This window comes from Hetaerina americana, unplaced genomic scaffold (assembly GCF_022747635.1).
Source record: "Hetaerina americana unplaced genomic scaffold, ioHetAmer1.1.p SCAF_3, whole genome shotgun sequence".
NCBI lineage: Eukaryota > Metazoa > Arthropoda > Insecta > Odonata > Calopterygidae > Hetaerina > Hetaerina americana.
In genome coordinates, this window is record NW_027286874.1 from 65,232,951 (window position 1) to 65,250,681 (window position 17,731).

The window sequence follows — 17,731 nt, forward strand, 5'->3', positions numbered from 1 at the left end:
TAACACTGCCCATCCTGACTCCCCGTTTCCCACCCGCACCTGAGCAGTCTGAGACATGTACAGGTTGCGGATTAGCCTCCTTTCCCTCCAATCTATTCCTATTTTCTGCAATATACTCATTAGTTTTTCCCAATTCACTCTATCAAACGCTTTTTCGAAATCTACGAAACAGGCAAATACCTCCTGGTTGTGTTCTATATTCCTCTCGATTAATAACCTCATTACTGCAATGGCATCACGCGTACCTCTCCCCTTCCTAAACCCAAACTGATCATCCCCTAAGTAATCATTTGCCCTACTCTCTATCCTTTTGTTTATGATCCTGAGAACAACCTTAGCTGCGTTGGGATATCAAACTAATTGTCCTATAGTCCTCACATGACGTGGCCTTTACCTTTTTCGGAATAGGAACTAAAACTGATCTCACAAAGTCTTCCGGCCAGATTCCCTCCTCATAAATACTACGGATCAGCCCATATAGCCTCTTCCTCCCACATTTTCCCAAGCATTTCAAAAGTTCCACGGGAATGTTATCTACCCCCACGGCCTTATTTAGTTTCATCTCCCTTAATGCCCTTTCTATCTCATTGTCTAGTATGCCTGGACCTAAGCTATCTTCCTCTACGTCATGTTCCTTTTCAATGTCTAACTTTGTTGGTCTAAGCTCTTTACTATACAGTTCTTCTATATACTCCTTCCATCTCTCTTGGATCTTTCCTGCGTCAACTATTACCTTACCGGCCTTATCTCTAACTGCTATCGTTGATCTCCCTTTCTTACTTCCCGATAAAGATTTAACTATGCTGTAAAGCGCACCGATTTCCCCCTTCCTCTGCAGACTTTCCATATTCTCGCACTGCGTCTTCCACCATGCTTCCTTTGCTTTATTTGTTGCCCGCCTCAATTTATTGTTCAATTCTTTGTACTTCATTTTGCCTAATTCTGTATTTATATTCTTCCATTTTCGCCGCTCATCCATTTTTGTAATCATCTCATCCGTGATCCATGGTTTACGAGTCCTTTTAGCGTTAACGGTTCCAATAGTGTCTTTTGCCGCTTTAGACAACCCTTTTTTGATACATTCCCATTTTTCTTCAATAGTACTTAGCTCTTTACCGTCCTCCATGATTTTCTCTACCGCCTGTTTGTATTCCTTTCTTTTCAACCCATTTAATGCTTCTACATTCCATTTTCTAACTCGCCGCCCCTGCCTTATCTTTTTAAAACGTACGCTACATTTCATAACAACTAAATTGTGGTCTGAGTCCGCATCCGCTCCCGGGAAGCTGTGGGAATTTATCACACTATTCCTAAACCTGTGTCTAACCAGGATATAATCTAGCTGATATCTTCCCGAGTCACCTGGCATTTTCCATGTATACCTGCGTCTTTTGTGGTGTCTGAACCAAGTGTTGGTGATAACTAACCCCTGTCTCCTGCAGAACTCAACTGCTTTCTCCCCGCGGTCATTCCTCGTGCCTAAACCGTAGTCCCCCACCTCATCACCATCTCTTCCTTCGCCTACTGTCGCATTCCAATCCCCCATCACTATCAAATGTTTCCCTGCAGGAACACATGCAATCATGTCCTCTAACTGATCGTATATCCTATCGACCTCTTCTTCCTTATGGTTGCTCGGTGGCATGTATACCTGGATAATAACTAAGTTCGTCGGTTCTGCTTTTATCTCCACTAGTAGTATTCTATCCGTTACCTGCTCTATGTTGACTACGCTTCTTCCTACCTCTTCATTTAATACTATGGCGACCCCTCGTTGGCTCTCGTCCCCACCGCTGTATATTATTCTATACTTATCACTCCAGTAATCCCCGCTATCTTTCCATCTCACCTCGCATAGACCTAAAATATCTATATTTCCCCTTTCCATCTCTCGCTTAACATTCTCCAATTTCCCCGTCCTCATCATTGTCCTAACATTCCACGTTCCTATTCTAACTAATTTGGTCTTCTTCTCCTGCGTCTTCTGTCCTGCTGCTGCTGGTTTTCCCTTGCAAGGGTTTCGTGGGATGACGACCGCGGAAGCCTTGCCTCCCCCGCTGCCGGGCACGACACACGGCCGATTGGGCCGAGCCCCGTGGTTGCCAGGACTCAAAATATCTCTATTGTCCATCACATTGTTCTTGGGAATGATAATTGAGGTGGTTTCCCGTTGCCTTCCTCAATAGTGTTTTTAACGTGACACCATCACTTACTGGCCGCCCCACTGGGGTCAGACGCCATTGCAGCCGCCTCACTGAGGAACAGACGCTGCGTGGACTACCTTTCGTCTGGCTCCTAACCTTCGACCTATCTGGCATGGGTGACCCTACCAGGAGCAATTTTTATTACTCCCGCCAGTACAGCTCTAGGGGTCATCGGAACGCACAAGCCCTTCCACCACGTCAAGGTTGTAGTCCGGGGAGGGATATATATATATATATATATAATTTTTTTTTCTTTTTATTTTCGATGCGCAAATCTTTGCATAATGAATTTGTGTCTGCCTACTTGTAATTATGTGTATTGATGCATACAATTATAAATTTTACGCCTAATATAATACGTATACGACGATAGGTTAAATGGAAGAAGGGGCCATTAGGTCTCAATATCGCCCAAATAAAGACCTCTATCTATCTACTATCACTACCCTTTTCGGACACGCGTTTGGTTTAAAAGTTAATAGGAGGAATTTCAAACGCTGTCATACTTTGATAAACTAAAGCATAATCGCTATAATCCGCCTGTAAAGCGTCTAATTATCAAATTCTAGGCAGCCAGTATTGTTTGCAAGGGGTCTCATCAACTTCAGGGCAATCGTCATCATAGCACACATACACTCCAGACGGCCCGCCGTTACTCATACCATAATAAATAGATTCGGATCGCATTACTCGGAAAAGAGGTATTCCATGGTCTAAGAATTTCTATTTTTTTACCGCAAATGGTTGTGTGTGTTTTCGAGGAAGGGAAGCGAAAGAGGCGGTGGGTAAGGTATTTCAATGCCTTTAGAGATTCCTTTCGCTGGTGCAAAGTGAATTCTCGATTTATTTTTGTAAAAACGTTAATCTTATATTTGATGTGCCAGAACCGAACATTAACTAAAAACGGCACCCTCTTGTACGCGTGTGTATGCGTCTGTGTGTTGGCTTCTAAAAATTGTGGGTGTGTGTATTTTTCACCCTTCCCGTGCGCTTAGCTGGATTCTTTTTTTTCTTCAAATTATGACGCGCTCTACCGTTCACGCCGACTCGTTTGTTACCACTCTCTCTCTATTTCTCTCACCCCCCCTCCCCCCGCCCCGCCACCATTCACCGTGAAGTCATTCTCCTACTTCAATGTGACCGCCTCCCCCACCACACCTCTTGTTTTTTCATTGCAATACGAACCTGGCACGTACGTAGGACACTTTATCCACCTCTCCCACATTCATTTATCCATCCTACTCCTCCCTCCCCTTTTCCCTTATATATATATATATATATATATATATATATATATATATATATATATATATATATATATATATATATATATATATATATATATATATATATATATATACTTCCCGGCAAGTAAAATGGAAGGGAGCCAACAAACGAGCAGCCTGCATCACGGGGATCATTCCACTCCTCCCCTCGCTCGACACCACCCTCTCACAACTGCAGTAGCCTTCCTATCCTTATACCTTTCCGATTCTCATCCCCATCCCTCCAGAGTTTCCACCGCTAATAGGCATCACTCCTGCCGTGTTCTCTTCACGGCTTGCCTTAATCCAACGACTCTCCGCTTCACCTCTGTCATTCCCCTTGATGCATGCAGTATTTCCCTGTTTGGCCATATCAATTAGAAGCATGTGGCGGGAGATGGATTCGACCGGTTGATCCAGGGATGCAGATCGAACAAATGCATTAGGCGACGTCATTGATTTTTATCTCGGGCGCGTCCAAAAAGTTAATGCAATCAAATAGAATACAATTTCTTAATGTCCCATTGTCGGTCCTGGTGCACTCACCGCTGTTTCATGAGAGCAACGAAAATATTCAAAAGGAAATGGAAACGCTTTCAACTCGGAAAGGTTCCTCAACGATCAAAGATAAAAATAAAGATATGTCGGATAGGAGGAATTAAACTTCGGTTCCCTTCTTTCAGTCTTCGTCAGACCTTTCTTCCGACTACATTTACCTTAAGCGCTGACATGTTTGACGAAACAGATTGCCAATTTCCGTGCCCTTACAGCGCTCTGACAAAGAGTTATGAGATATGACACGGTAATTTTTACTTCAAAATCAAACCTATAAAAATATTTTTTTCAGAGGAATTCCCAGACAGTGTTTACATCAAAACACCGATTTTTCGCTCGAATTCCTCTTGTACAGGGTGGAGCAGAATGAATTCCATATTTTGAAAAAAATCACTGAAGAGCGCGCAGGTAAATCAGCGGAGTGGGCGTCATGGCGTTAGCTGAAAAAAACAATGTTATTTTTAGTAGTTGCCATGAGGCGATCAGGTGAGCATCAAGGTTCTGTCGTGGAAACGTTCTTTAAAAACAATGTTAGTGTGGTGGCGACGCAGAGTGCTTTTCGTAGGCGGTTTGGCTTGACACGTCATGATAGGATTCCTCATGCTAAAACCACTAGGAAATGGAATACTTGTGTACGGGCGACAGGATCTGTACCCCCTGGAAAACCAGCTGGGTGACCTAAAACTGAGTGGGCACCTGAAAACATTGTGGTAGTGAGGGCGTCCATTGAACAGTCTCTATCGCGCTCTTCGCGGAAACATGCTGCTGCTCTTGAAATATCGCCCAGAACAGTAAGGTGAATTTTACACTCTGACCTTCACTTAAACCACTACAAAACGATGGTTGTTCAAGAATTGAGTTCAGAAGACTGGGTGTAACGTACAGATACTTGAAATGCAATCTTAACCTCTGTGCAACCCGACAGTATTCTGTGGTCTAGCGATGAAGCACATTTTCACCTCTTCGGCTCAGTGAATAAGAAAATGTTCAGTACTGGGCGACTGAAAACCCTCACGACCTTCACCCAAGACCTCTTTATAGCCCCAAGCTGACAGTTTGGTGCGCTGTGTCCTCCATAGACATTAATAGGCCTTACTTTTTTTAATCTCGAGGTCCAACTGTTGTAGTGAACTCTGTGCGGTATTGTGTGATGCCGGAGAACTTTTACCCCCCAAAATGGAAGAGTATGGTGAGTGATATGACACAGAAACCTTTTGGTTTCAACAGAATGGTGTCACGGCTCATACCGCCCGTCGTTCACGCCAAACCCTGCAAGAACAATTACCCGGCCGCCTGATCTCCTTACGAGGGGATGTTCCATGTTCCCCTCGCTCCCCGGATTTGAGCCAATATGATTTTTTTCTTTGGGGTATCTCAAAGCTGAGGTTTACAAGGTTCGAACAAGGACCTTGGAAGCTCTTAAGGAGGCAATTATAGATGCCATCGCTGGAATAATGCAAGACATGCTGAGTAGAGTTTTTGACAACTTTTTTAACGTCTCAACATGTGCATCGCTCACCAAGGTCGTCACCTGGATGATATTATTTTCAAAACGTAATGAAAAGTAAATGACATTAGATGCAGTTTTCACAAATAAAAATCTTTTTCAATTATATTGGTTGGTTGTTTTTACAATTCACCCGTCAATTCAGGGAGTCTATTCTGATTTACCCTGTGTTTTCCATTGAGCCGACATTATACTTAATAATATGGTGTACCGACTCCCACTCGAGGGTACCTACGCGAAGAAAAATGAACTGAAGCACCTTGCATGAGGAATGGCTAAATATTGTGACCTATGGGATTGCCCTAAAATATAGGTAAGTTGTTTCTCTAGTGTGGCAGTTGAAATGATTTAGGCAAGGGGTACCTGCTCTAAAGAAAAAACTGCATTTTTTGAGCTTCCCAAAGGCACCAAGGATGTTTATGCTCATCCTTAATTGCCCATCAGAGTAGGTAATTAGGAATAAGAGCATTGGAATCTTCCAGTGATGGGTGGATCGAATCTTTCATGACATGATTGCTCTGAACAGACTCCCACGTCTCAGTGCAACTTCATGTAAGTTTCCCTGCGTCAATAGTATCCTCAGAAAATTAAAACAGCATTCTTGCTTTGACTGAATTTGATTAATCGTAATAAATCCGGTATTAGAATGGGCTAATTCAGGTTTAATTACTCTTTTGCTCAAGCCAAGCTTTGGTTAGCAATTTAAATTGAAAATGGCAAGAATTTTGATTATTTAAAATGATTAAAACCTTGAATCTACTCTTACGAAAAATATCATTATGATAATACTCTATTACTTGAAGGCAAACGGTTAAAACAATGCTTTTGGTAATAAATAAGCCTTTAAATATCATCGATAATTTATTCCTACATTTGACGTAAATAACCGAGCATTTAAGTAATTGGACATCTGCCATATTCCTCATAACATACGAACCAAAATTATCCTTCAATTAACGAAATAATCGATTACAATGCCTGTCATTAGCACCGCTGAAGGGAGTGCCGAAAGACTGATGCCGAAATCATACATACAGGAAACGCGTGACTTAAAAGAATGGGCTCATTTTCGAACTGCGAGCATTCGCCACCGCTCGCATGAACAGAAAACCCCTGGGGATATTAAGGACGATCAAAGAGTGCATATTTGTGGAAGTGCCGACTCTCGCGTGTGGCAAGAGATTTCGTTGAATGAAATTCATAGATTGGTGCCGCATTTTTAATAGACGAACAACTGCTGTCTGAAGAGACGTTGGTTCAAAGGGAAAGGTATTCTCGATAGTTCCTCAGCTATACGGCAAATTTAACAAACCTTGAGTGATTCGTTCTTGAAAGTGCGTATTTGGAGTAAATCATTAGTAGAATCACACTATTTTCGAACTAGATTTATCTTACGAAAGTATTGTATGAAAATAAAATATTTGTATTCGTAGGGCATACTCATTTACCCTTTGAATAAAATAAAATTGTACCTTTTTAAAAGGTTATGACCTGAGAAATATTGACTGCATGTTTTAAACTCGTTTTATTCCCATTTGTTTTAATACATGACGGTCTTCTCCAATTTTATTGTACCTACTTTTCCACAATCGTAAACTGGTGTAGCACCGATTCTAGTACCACACCGAGTATGAAGCTGGTGACAGGAACTATCAAGAGACTAGTTAAGTTGATTAGGCCTACGAGAGTTGTTTTTATACTCGTACTTTATAAGATCAGTGCGCAGACGCTAAGTCATAAAAAAATGCCATTTTTGCAAATGGCGATATTTCCTCACCCCTTCCCTCTTCCAGGGCAGAGCTTGTAATAGTAGCGTGGAACCGGTCGCCACCCGCGGGATTAGCGTCCAATTAAAAAGGTACCGTCTTTTGTCAAGGTTGACTGGCCGTGGAACAATTTGCCCTTTCATCCCTCTCTGACTCTCTCGGCCTAATCTGGTTCGTGTGAGCGGGTTGGAATTAGCAACGGGGGTGGGTGGGGTGGGATGGGAGGTGGAATGGGGCAGGAGGTAGGAGGGTTAACGTGCTCTCTTTCCGTGTTTCCCTCACGCCGTCCTCTGTTCCACGCGAATGCAAGACCACGTGATTATATTTTGTTCCGTTCCCTCCGAAAAAGAAAGCCATACGCGAACGGAACCTTACTGATTATTTTCTCTTTCCACCCTCATGCCGCTCGAGTTTTTATTTAAAGAAACAAGCGAATTCTTTTGTGCGACGCCCGGTGCGAGACTAGCAGCCGGAAGTAAAACTCTGAAAAATGATGAAACAAGTGCCGCCCGTTGCCGCCGTCGCCGCCGCCGTATGGAGCCTCTCTCGTCTTTCTCGGCCCCCTTCGGCGCCTTCGGTTGGAGGGGAATGAATGAAACGTCGGGGGAGAAACAATCGGAAAACGGGATAAATGGAGGGGAGGAGCGGAATAAAAAAAAACAAGGAATAGAGTGCGCGCGCGACGTTGGCCTCCTTCATTAGCTAAAATGCCTCCTTTCCCCCCTTTCTCCGTCACATCGACCCCCCCCCTCCCCCCTCACATCAAACGGAAGCCTTTGCAGCGGTCAACCAACCTCCCACGCCGTCCCTCACCGCCGCCCAGAATGAATACTAATTAAAAAATTAGTATTGCAAGGAATGTGGCACAACGACGGCTTCGTGACAAGACAGAAGTAAATTACGCTTTTATTTCTTCCCAGTTTAGGTTATTTTTCACGTGCTTGAGATCCGTTTTCAGAAATTTTCACGCTATCCATACGCGAACTTATTATTTTTTTGAAATTAGTGTTTCACCACATTGGTTAGATTTCCGGATATTTTAAAACTCGGAGTTCTGTGAGCTAGACTCGTGCGTATGATCGTATGATCGTTAGGGTTGCTATATAACTGTTGAAAATTTTTAAGAAATTTGGATTTAATATGGTGAAAGACTCACGCAAAACTGGAAGTATATTATTGAAAGATAGCTTGTGTTGCAAAATACTTGAATACTTCTGCTCTTTAGGCATCCGTTATTGTCATAAGTAAACATAAGCTATTCAGGAGATTTTGTGAAGTGCATTTATTGGTAGAAAAACAGGGGTGGTCATTTGAGAACAGGCGGAGGACCATTTTGCCCATCGCAGAATTTAATAACGGTTGGCTAAGAATATTATTTTGGAATTCTACCGGTAGAGGTAGGTTTTGGGTAGGCAAAGCCCATAACCCATATAAAGCTCATACAATTGTATAACAAGACGTTTACTTAACTTTCCAAATAAAAAACGCAACCTGACATCGAACACTATAGTAAGGCCCTCTTCTATTTCGCATTCTTCCTTCGTCCCTTCATTCTAATCGACATTCCTATCCTATTTCTTTCCCTTCCTCGTTTGCCCAGAATCCTCCCCGTCAAAGCCCCCCGTATCTCAGTCTTCAACATCCCATCGCCAATCAAAATGTTATGAATACATATATACTTCCTCCTTTTGATTCCTCCCAACAATCCTCTCTCCTCCCCAACAATGTCTTCCAACACCTTCTCGTTTGTTTCCCTCTCTGTCCACTTCACCTTTTTCATCCTTGTCCACATTAACTTTACAAAACTCCTAATCTACGCCTATCATCCTGCTTCAATGACTATATATCCCTGTTGTACAAAACCACGCTCTACATTACAAATTCCAAAGAAACTGCGGGAGATGCCGCAACAGTAACTTTTAACGGAGTCATCCGCTAATGTGCATTTCAATGCAACAATTTCAGAGTGTAAAAATCATTCGCCTTGACTGGGATCCCAGTCAAGGCGAATGATTTTTACACTCTGAAATTGTTGCATTGCTCTACATTACAGTTTCGACGAGCCGTTTCTAAACCTCCTTACTCATTCCCTTGTCATCATTTCGTTCCTCTTTGTGATGACTTCTTTGCCCAACGCTATACATTCTTCTCTTTATGCCCCTACCGCTTTGACCGTTTCTGTCCAGAATACTTCCGAGATAGGGAAACTGTTCCACCTGCTCTAATTTATGAACTCCTATTTTAATATTTGACTTTCCCTTAACCTTTGTTTTGTTAACATACATTTTCATCCCATACCTATCCCATTGGCTATTCAAATTGCTCAAAAATATTTGCAAATCCTTGGCTAAGATACTAGAGTACATTTTAGAATGTTCCAAATATTTATATTCAAAGAAAAAGAATTTATTTATTTTACACACTTCAGTATATCTAAAAAAGTCATAAGTTAGCGGTCATTTTCTCACAAATATCTCGTCTGATGTTCTTTTATTTTAGATATTAGGTTTGTTGCTTTTCTTGTTTGAATAAAATAACCTAATTTTGTTATGTGACACAAATAATATAGTTTCAACTATATTCTGATGAGCTTATTCGGAGAAGACAGTCAATGTTTTGGAACGTAAGGGTTCCCAATTATGAGTCAGCTTTATCTTTAAACGATTTTTCGAAAATAATAGACATTCTCTGTTTTAGTTTGTATTTTATTTTTCTAATTATAACGTTAGTTCACAGTAAATTTGTTTCTATATATAATGCACATGATCCCCAAACTCAGCGCATTACTATATTACTTATGTATTTGGTATATTTTGTAATGTATTGCATGTTTATTCCTAGAATGTATTAAATATGTGAGTCTCATTTTTTTGCATAAGTACTTCTGGTGAGGCAATGCATGTATTCTTATTTGTCTAATTTACTTTTCAACAAGTTTAATGCAAATAACACCCGTCCACAGCTGGGGAGCTTTGTATATACAGTTGACCTCGTTTTGGAATTTTTTTAATAAGCTATTATGGATATTTTTCCTCTTACATTTCAAATCATGACATTAAAATTTGAATGTCATTTTAATCTTCTAGGTAAAACTGAATGTCATGACTTTTTTTATAAGGTTAATTCAAAAATTGCAATTAGATTCAAGAGTGAGGAAAGAAATATCTTTCGGAACATGAATTTTAATGAAGAGCTGTTTACAATATTTTTATGGGGTTTAACTTTAGCTCATTCTGTGTGTTGGAATGCGTATTATTTATTTGCCATTCTATTGGCCAACCAAATGGAACCATGGTGAGTAGACCACGTAAAGATTCAAAAATAGAGAACTTCTCTAGATCGCTACAGTTCTCATGCACACTAATCGTCGCGATGCTAAATAAAACTCAAAACTCGGGTATCAATATCAATTCTATTAGTAAAAATGATGATTATTAGAAAAATAAAACTTTCATAGAGGTAATACTGTAAATGCCTTAGTTTAGATTGTTCAACATTGGATAAACGTTTGAACTCCTTTACATAGGTTTATGTGTTTATGGTTAGCATATTAATATACAGGCAAATGTATAATTGACTAATTTGCAGGGAAATAAAACGAATACAAATATACTTTATATGCGTAGTTTTAATGTTTTATATCTTTACAATGTACTGAAATAAATGTACGCGTTCACGACTGCTGTCCTTTCGCGCAGGAGAGAATTTTTTCTGGTGGAACTAACAAAAAGGGTAATCAATTCACCTTCCAGTATCGAAGCAAGTATCGTCCTTCTCTTACAATGTATGCACAAGATTAGGTACAAGGAAAGCTTCTTATTAGGCACAAGGGAAGTAGAAACTACCAATATCTAAGGGCATTCGTCAGAGTCATAGCTAGAATTTAGTATCAATATCTGGATTCCTGTACCATTTAACGAAAACCAAATCGAAGTCAAACTAATATGCAAAAAAAATGAAAAAGTCAAGTACGGTACCAAGAGATATGCACTTTGAGATTAAAAAGTAAAAGCTGGAAACCCTAGGCATTGAAATAATCCTGGCGAGTGATAGCTGGGGTGAGAGCGGCGAAACCTTCCGTCTGAGGAGGAGATGAGCGGATTATACCGCGCAGGATCATTTCTACGCGAACACACTACGTATAGTAGCTGGAATTTATGCCGCTTTAGGGCTACTGCAGCTTACGAATGTCTCCCGAGAAACATAAAACTGAAGGAAAGAACGAGTACCCCCCCCCTTCAATTCCTCGAAATATTGACCTTCATCTAGTGAATACATTGTTATGCTCTAATGGGGCGATATGTTGATTCAGCTAAAGAAGCCATTTTGCCCACCAAGATTCCTCGATAACGAATCGCAACGGTGCCTGAAGGAAAACCACGTTCGGAGAGGGATCTCCAGTGACTTGGTGCGACCGAATATATATAATAAAATTAGTAAAATATCATAAAGGAGTGAAACGACTGAAAATAATGGGTGCCATCTTGTTTGGAATGATTTTGCACGCCATTCTAATTGTTTTTCCGACCGTAACACGACGAAGGGAATAGGGGCGAGCGCGTACTTGAGAGGACGACGGTATTTATTTTTGCTCCAATCTCCCAGTCGGATTCAAGATGTATCAAGAGGCAAGCGGCTCGGTATTTTTATTTTCTGAGAATATCAAAGGAAGAGGATAAAAAAAAACTTCGGGGTCTGGAAAAGAAAGAACCATTGTTATCTTATTATTGTCATCGTTGCTACGTTTGTTATCCCACGAAATGAAAGCAGTTCCCCCGTACACATTTTATTCCGGCGGAGCTTGCTCGAAAGCCCTCGAGGAGCAAGCGGTTTGTGTTTCTCGATGCAGACAAGCGTTTGACTCGAGCCAGCGAGCCAAAAAAACGCTCCAAGCTCCCTCCTTCCTCCCCCTCCCCCCGCTCCGTGAAGATGCTGAGTGCTGCTCTTACGCCACGGTGTCATTAGGGAGAGAGGGCGAATGTGAGATTGAGGAGAGGGAGGGGACATGTATACGGGAGAAGGGGAGGGGTCGAGTGCAGAGGAGCTTGGCTTGAGATGCGAGGAGAAAAATATTTATTGTAGCGCATGTATATATAATGATCCGGGAATTAATAAACATCAAATTAGTGGAATAACTATCATAATATGTTTCCATCATTTTTTACAATGACAAAAAACCACAGAAATGAGATAACGAAAACAGTGATTAATGACCGAAAAATACAGGGTCACGAAAAATACATGATCACGAAGAAAGTGATTGTGAAGACGATCTGTTTCACGTCTCCACAAATTTGTGCTGAGCAGTTTTTCACAAATGTCATCTTCATCAAATTTTAATTGTCCTCTTAAAAAAATACCGTGCATGCATACGTGAATGTGCACGATTTGACTGGTCCGGTATGTACCAGTTCATTTCTAATATTTAATTCATGTATATTTTTATAACAGAATTATTGGCTGACTATAGTAAATCCTCTTTAATTCTCTAAATATTGGTATGGATCGAATAAAAATAAAGTTATTTGTGGAAACCAAATTAGACAAACACAATCCACGCAGTTGTCCCTTATACATGGCAACACGATCAATCGATTCTCAATTATATATTAATGGTTATGTATTTTCCAAAACATTCATCCCTTACATAATGGATTCAGAGGCACTCCAGATACAATCGCTTGTACCAATTAAATTGAAGCGATAATTCTGATTCGAGAGAAATAAATATGAAAATAATATCTCGCTATGTGTCCTATGATATCGTTTGAAAAATAATGTATTACTGATGTATGGAAAGATTACATATTCAAATTCTAAAGAATCTCCTCGCCAGACTGTGAGTATCTGCATAGGTTTGATTTATAAACCGATTGAATCATTGGAGGAGTAATAAAAGGGGGCTGAAAAAGAGCAGGCAAATTCCAACTTCGTCTTAATTTACTCCGGTCTTCAGTTATTTCCCCTGCGACTCAGGTTCCCCACATTACACGTCCGCGTTCTTGACTTGCAGCCAGCAGCCATTAAACCCCATTAGAAGACGCTCTGAAAATGCCCTCTTCAGCCACACCCCCTCTTCCCGAGAATTTCTTCTTACTTACCTCCCCGACTGCCAGCTTTTCAGATCTCTCCCTTCACCCTTGACTCGGTGCAAAGGACGCAGAAGATTAAAATGAACACTTTGGCATCGTCACGACAGCATTGTTAGGGAATGTTACAGTGCTTGGGCCCACAATAACCTTTAGAATGCTCTTTTGAACGAAAATAACAATGCTCATGCCAGATCATACCTTCGTCTTTCCACATGAAAGCAAACCCGCTGGTTTTACATCAATCTTTTAGGGTAGATTGAGCTTCGCATTATAAGGAGTAGGAGTATGTAATTAAAATCTGAGTTTATTCAGGTGCTAAAGTAAATAGAATGGGTCTATTACAGATATAATTAAGTTTTAAAGCTTGTAATATGGACAAATGGTTTAATTTATATTCGCCAGAGTATATGGAGCGCAATATTATTACATATTATCTGTCATTATTTTCTGTCTGCATACTTCTTTAAATTTACATTTACAAAGTCGTATAAATGTGGCTTAGCTGTAATTACAATAGTGAATGGTCATTAAAACAGTTTTATATTTAGTAGTTAAAACTAATTTATTTGTGTGAATAATAATTAACAAGTGCAATTAATTTTTACGTCATATTTCAGCCAACGTAATGGCACTTCCGAGTTCCTGAGACTAATATTGGGGTATGTGAGGACTGTGAAAGGGATTGGAAGAAACAATAATGCTAGATTAATATAAATCGTTAGAAACTAAGCCTAAAAATCTACGCGCAATAAAATTGATTGAGTAATGACTAAAGTAATATTCTCTAAATTAAGAAGCGAAAAAGCGTTTATTTACATTTATTCCACTTCTCCCATTGCCGAAATCCCGTCTCAAATCTAAATAATGTTATAAAGTATTAATAGGGTTTTTAATTTACCCTATGGTAATCGCATTGACTCAGTATGTGGTAATTATTATTACGATCGGTAATCTACTAGTTGAGGTTGGATTTGGATGGACACAAGCTACCAAACGGTAAAGCGATGAATCCCTTGCATCTCCCATCAAAACACACCTTAACAAATTAATTAATTAATTACACTCAATAAGAAAATGATTGTGAATATGAATTGATATTAATTTTAAGAGCTATTGCAATATTTTGAAAATAAAATCAAACGCCAAGAAAGTGGATTAAATGAATTAGCCTTAAATCCTTGGATTAGCGTTAGATTTTTCCAGGGAATGTATTTCTTACTGGAGGTTGAGCTTAATTAAAGAATTCTGCGACCTTGACTTTTATTATTTTCAGGGGATTTAGTGACAACATATTTATAATGTCTATGATGCCAGATTTTATCTTACGTTACATTGTTATGTTAAGTCACATCATTATGCTACGTTTATGTTCTCGTGTATCGGAACAATTAGGAGATTGATCGAATGACAATGTTAGAATACGAATATTAGGACTATTATCGAGTAAGATATAATCAAAAGACAAAACATTTTCCAATATCGTAAAGGATTGTCCACTCAATTAACTCCACACCAGCTAGCACGGTTCATCCGACTACATTCCTTTAAGTTCACCCTGTACATTACCTTTTGCTATCCGTAACACAATTCTTGAATTCCACAAATGTTGTGTTGACACGTTCGTAGTGCGGGAAGTGAAACTATGAATTCATTGGAACCTTTGGTTTAGTGAAGAGTAATGAGTCTTCGAGTTTCTCCTCACGCTTGGAGAATTTCTGAAGCTCTACACATCTGTCAATGAATTTTAAAGTTTCATTAATTTCCTCGCTCCAAAATTCCACGTGCAGACTTAAACTGAAGCTCATCCATTTGATCTACCAAATATATATCTCTGAGTAGCTTCTTCCCCTCATCATCCCGTCCAACATCCCTATCCTATTCCTTCTCTTTCCTCGTTAGCCCAACATTCTCCCCTCAATCACAGTCTTCAACATCCCGCTGCCGGTCAATACCCCCTTCAGCCACTTTTCCTGCCTCCAAAGGATTTCTCCCAACAAACCCCTCTCTTCGCCCACCATACCAAGTACTTCCTCATTTGTTTTCTTCTCCGTCCATTTCACCTTCTCCATTCTTCTCCACACCCACATTTCAAAAGCCTCCAGTCTACGTCCATCCTCCTGCTTCAATGACCACGTTTCCGCGCCGTACATAGCCACGTTCCATATCAAAGTTTATACGAGTCTTTTCTTAATATCGTTACTCAACGTCCTTGTCATTAACTCCCTCCTCCTTGTGAAAGCCTCTATTCCTCTATTCCGCAATTCTTCTCCTTACGTCTCTACTACTTTGACCGTGTTGGTCCACAACACTTCCGAGATACGTGAACTGTTCTACCTGCTCTAGTTTTTGCCATCCTATTTTAATGTTTAGCTTATATATACATATATATGTATGTATTTGCATATATATATAGATATATAATCATCTATATATACATATATATATATATATATATATATATATATATATATATATATATATATATATATATATATATATATAGATGATTTCGTCGACGTAACACGGAAAAGCCGAATAATAAATTGGACAGCAACATTGGCTTGCAGGGTCTTGATCACGACTTTGTAAGTTGAAATCTGGGTCTCGGGTGTTGCAATAGTTGCGGTGAGCAGATTGTTTTCTTTTCCGATTTTTTGTCACCTCCTCCCTCTCACTCCTTCCCTATCTCCGCTCCCCTCTAGCCTCTCCTCTCCCTTTCCTCTCCCCAACCATTCCTGTTACCCCTCATCTACACCTCCCGTTCTCCCCTTTCCCCGGCCCCTTCCCTTACTCTCGCACCCCTCACCTCTACTATTCCAGCAGTCATTACTTCTCTATCTTCCGATGAAGACGGAGATGAATTCCGTTGAAATAATCAAGAAATAACGTGTGACGTTTTCGTTGTCTCAGGCGTAACTTTATGGAATTGGCATAACATATTGAAATGTAATGAAGTAATTGACTTTGTAATTCCACACAATTTATTTTTAAAAAACACACGACCCAGGTTTCAACGTTGAACGTCATCATCGATGACGAACGACATCGACATCGTTGATGATGACGTTCAACGTCGAAACCTGGGTCGTGTTTTTTTTTTAAAATAAAGTGTGTGGAATTACAAAGTCAATTATTTCATTACGTTTCAATCTATATTGTTTGTTACTGTCCAATATATATATATATATATATATATATATATATATATATATATATATATATATATATATATATATATATATGCGGGTCGCGGTAGTCCAGGGTAGAGCGTTGGACTGCTGACTGTGGAGGGTCCCGGGTTCGATTCTCGGGCTAGGCACTCTGGGCACCTGCAGCTCCACCCAAGCTTAAGTGATTTTTCGGGTACCAGATCTTCCTGGGAAACCATAACCGGCACAGGGAAATGAACTGGCCCCCCTACCCTGATGTGTGTAATTTCACACGCCGTATAGGGCTTAGTACTGGGTGATCTCTATCTTCACCTACCAAACCGACCTTCGGGTTGATTACTGTGTTTATGGTTATATATAACCATAAACACAGTAATCAACCCGATATATATATATATATATATATATATATATATATATATATATATATATATATATATGTATATGTGTGTGTGTGTAAAAATATTGTAATATAGCATGGCAGATCTCAGTGTAAATTACGTTTCCTGGATAGCTCAAGTGGTTGAGAGCATCCGCCCGGAAAGTGGAAAGATCCGGAGTTCAAGTCCCGGTCTAGGAAATATTTTTACACTCGTGATATGCCTGATTCCGCCTTCCCCACCTCTCCTGTGTTCATCCCTTATGTGTGTTCCTATCCCTTTTCCTTATATCTGTTTCCATATATATATATCCTTTAAATGTAATTAATGTTTCTTATCGATAAATAATGCATAAGGAGGAAAAGAATTTAAAGCTCAGATTTCGATTTTCAAAATCAAATAAATAGTGCCAATCATATAAGTCCACTTAATTCACCTGGCACCGTTCCTCAGACTGAAGTCCTTTAAATTTACCACGAACATTATCCTTTCCTTTGCGTATTTATTGCTCAAAATCTTTAATAATATTATAACATTTTAGTGGAAAATATTTTATTACTTAGCTAGTTGATTCGATACAATTAAACACTTGTATTAATCTCCTCTCTGCTAGAAGCTAAACACTAATCATTGAACGAGTATGAACTTAGTTGCCCTCCATTAATTGAATAACTACGTAGCACCCTGCTTGAATGTGTTATACGCATAATGTATCCCATGATAACTAGATGAGCATGTATGAATGTCATTTGAGACAGAGCAGATGATTAATCTTACCCAATAAAGTGTTTT

The 17,731-nt window shown here is 39.7% G+C and overlaps 1 non-coding gene across 1 annotated transcript; it reads left to right on the forward strand.

The window, feature by feature from the left end:
- The first annotated feature begins 17,063 nt into the window (after positions 1-17,063).
- On the forward strand, positions 17,064-17,139 carry TRNAS-GGA (transfer RNA serine (anticodon GGA)). Its single transcript has one exon. It is a non-coding gene; the product is annotated as a tRNA-Ser (tRNA).
- The last annotated feature ends 592 nt before the right edge of the window (positions 17,140-17,731 follow it).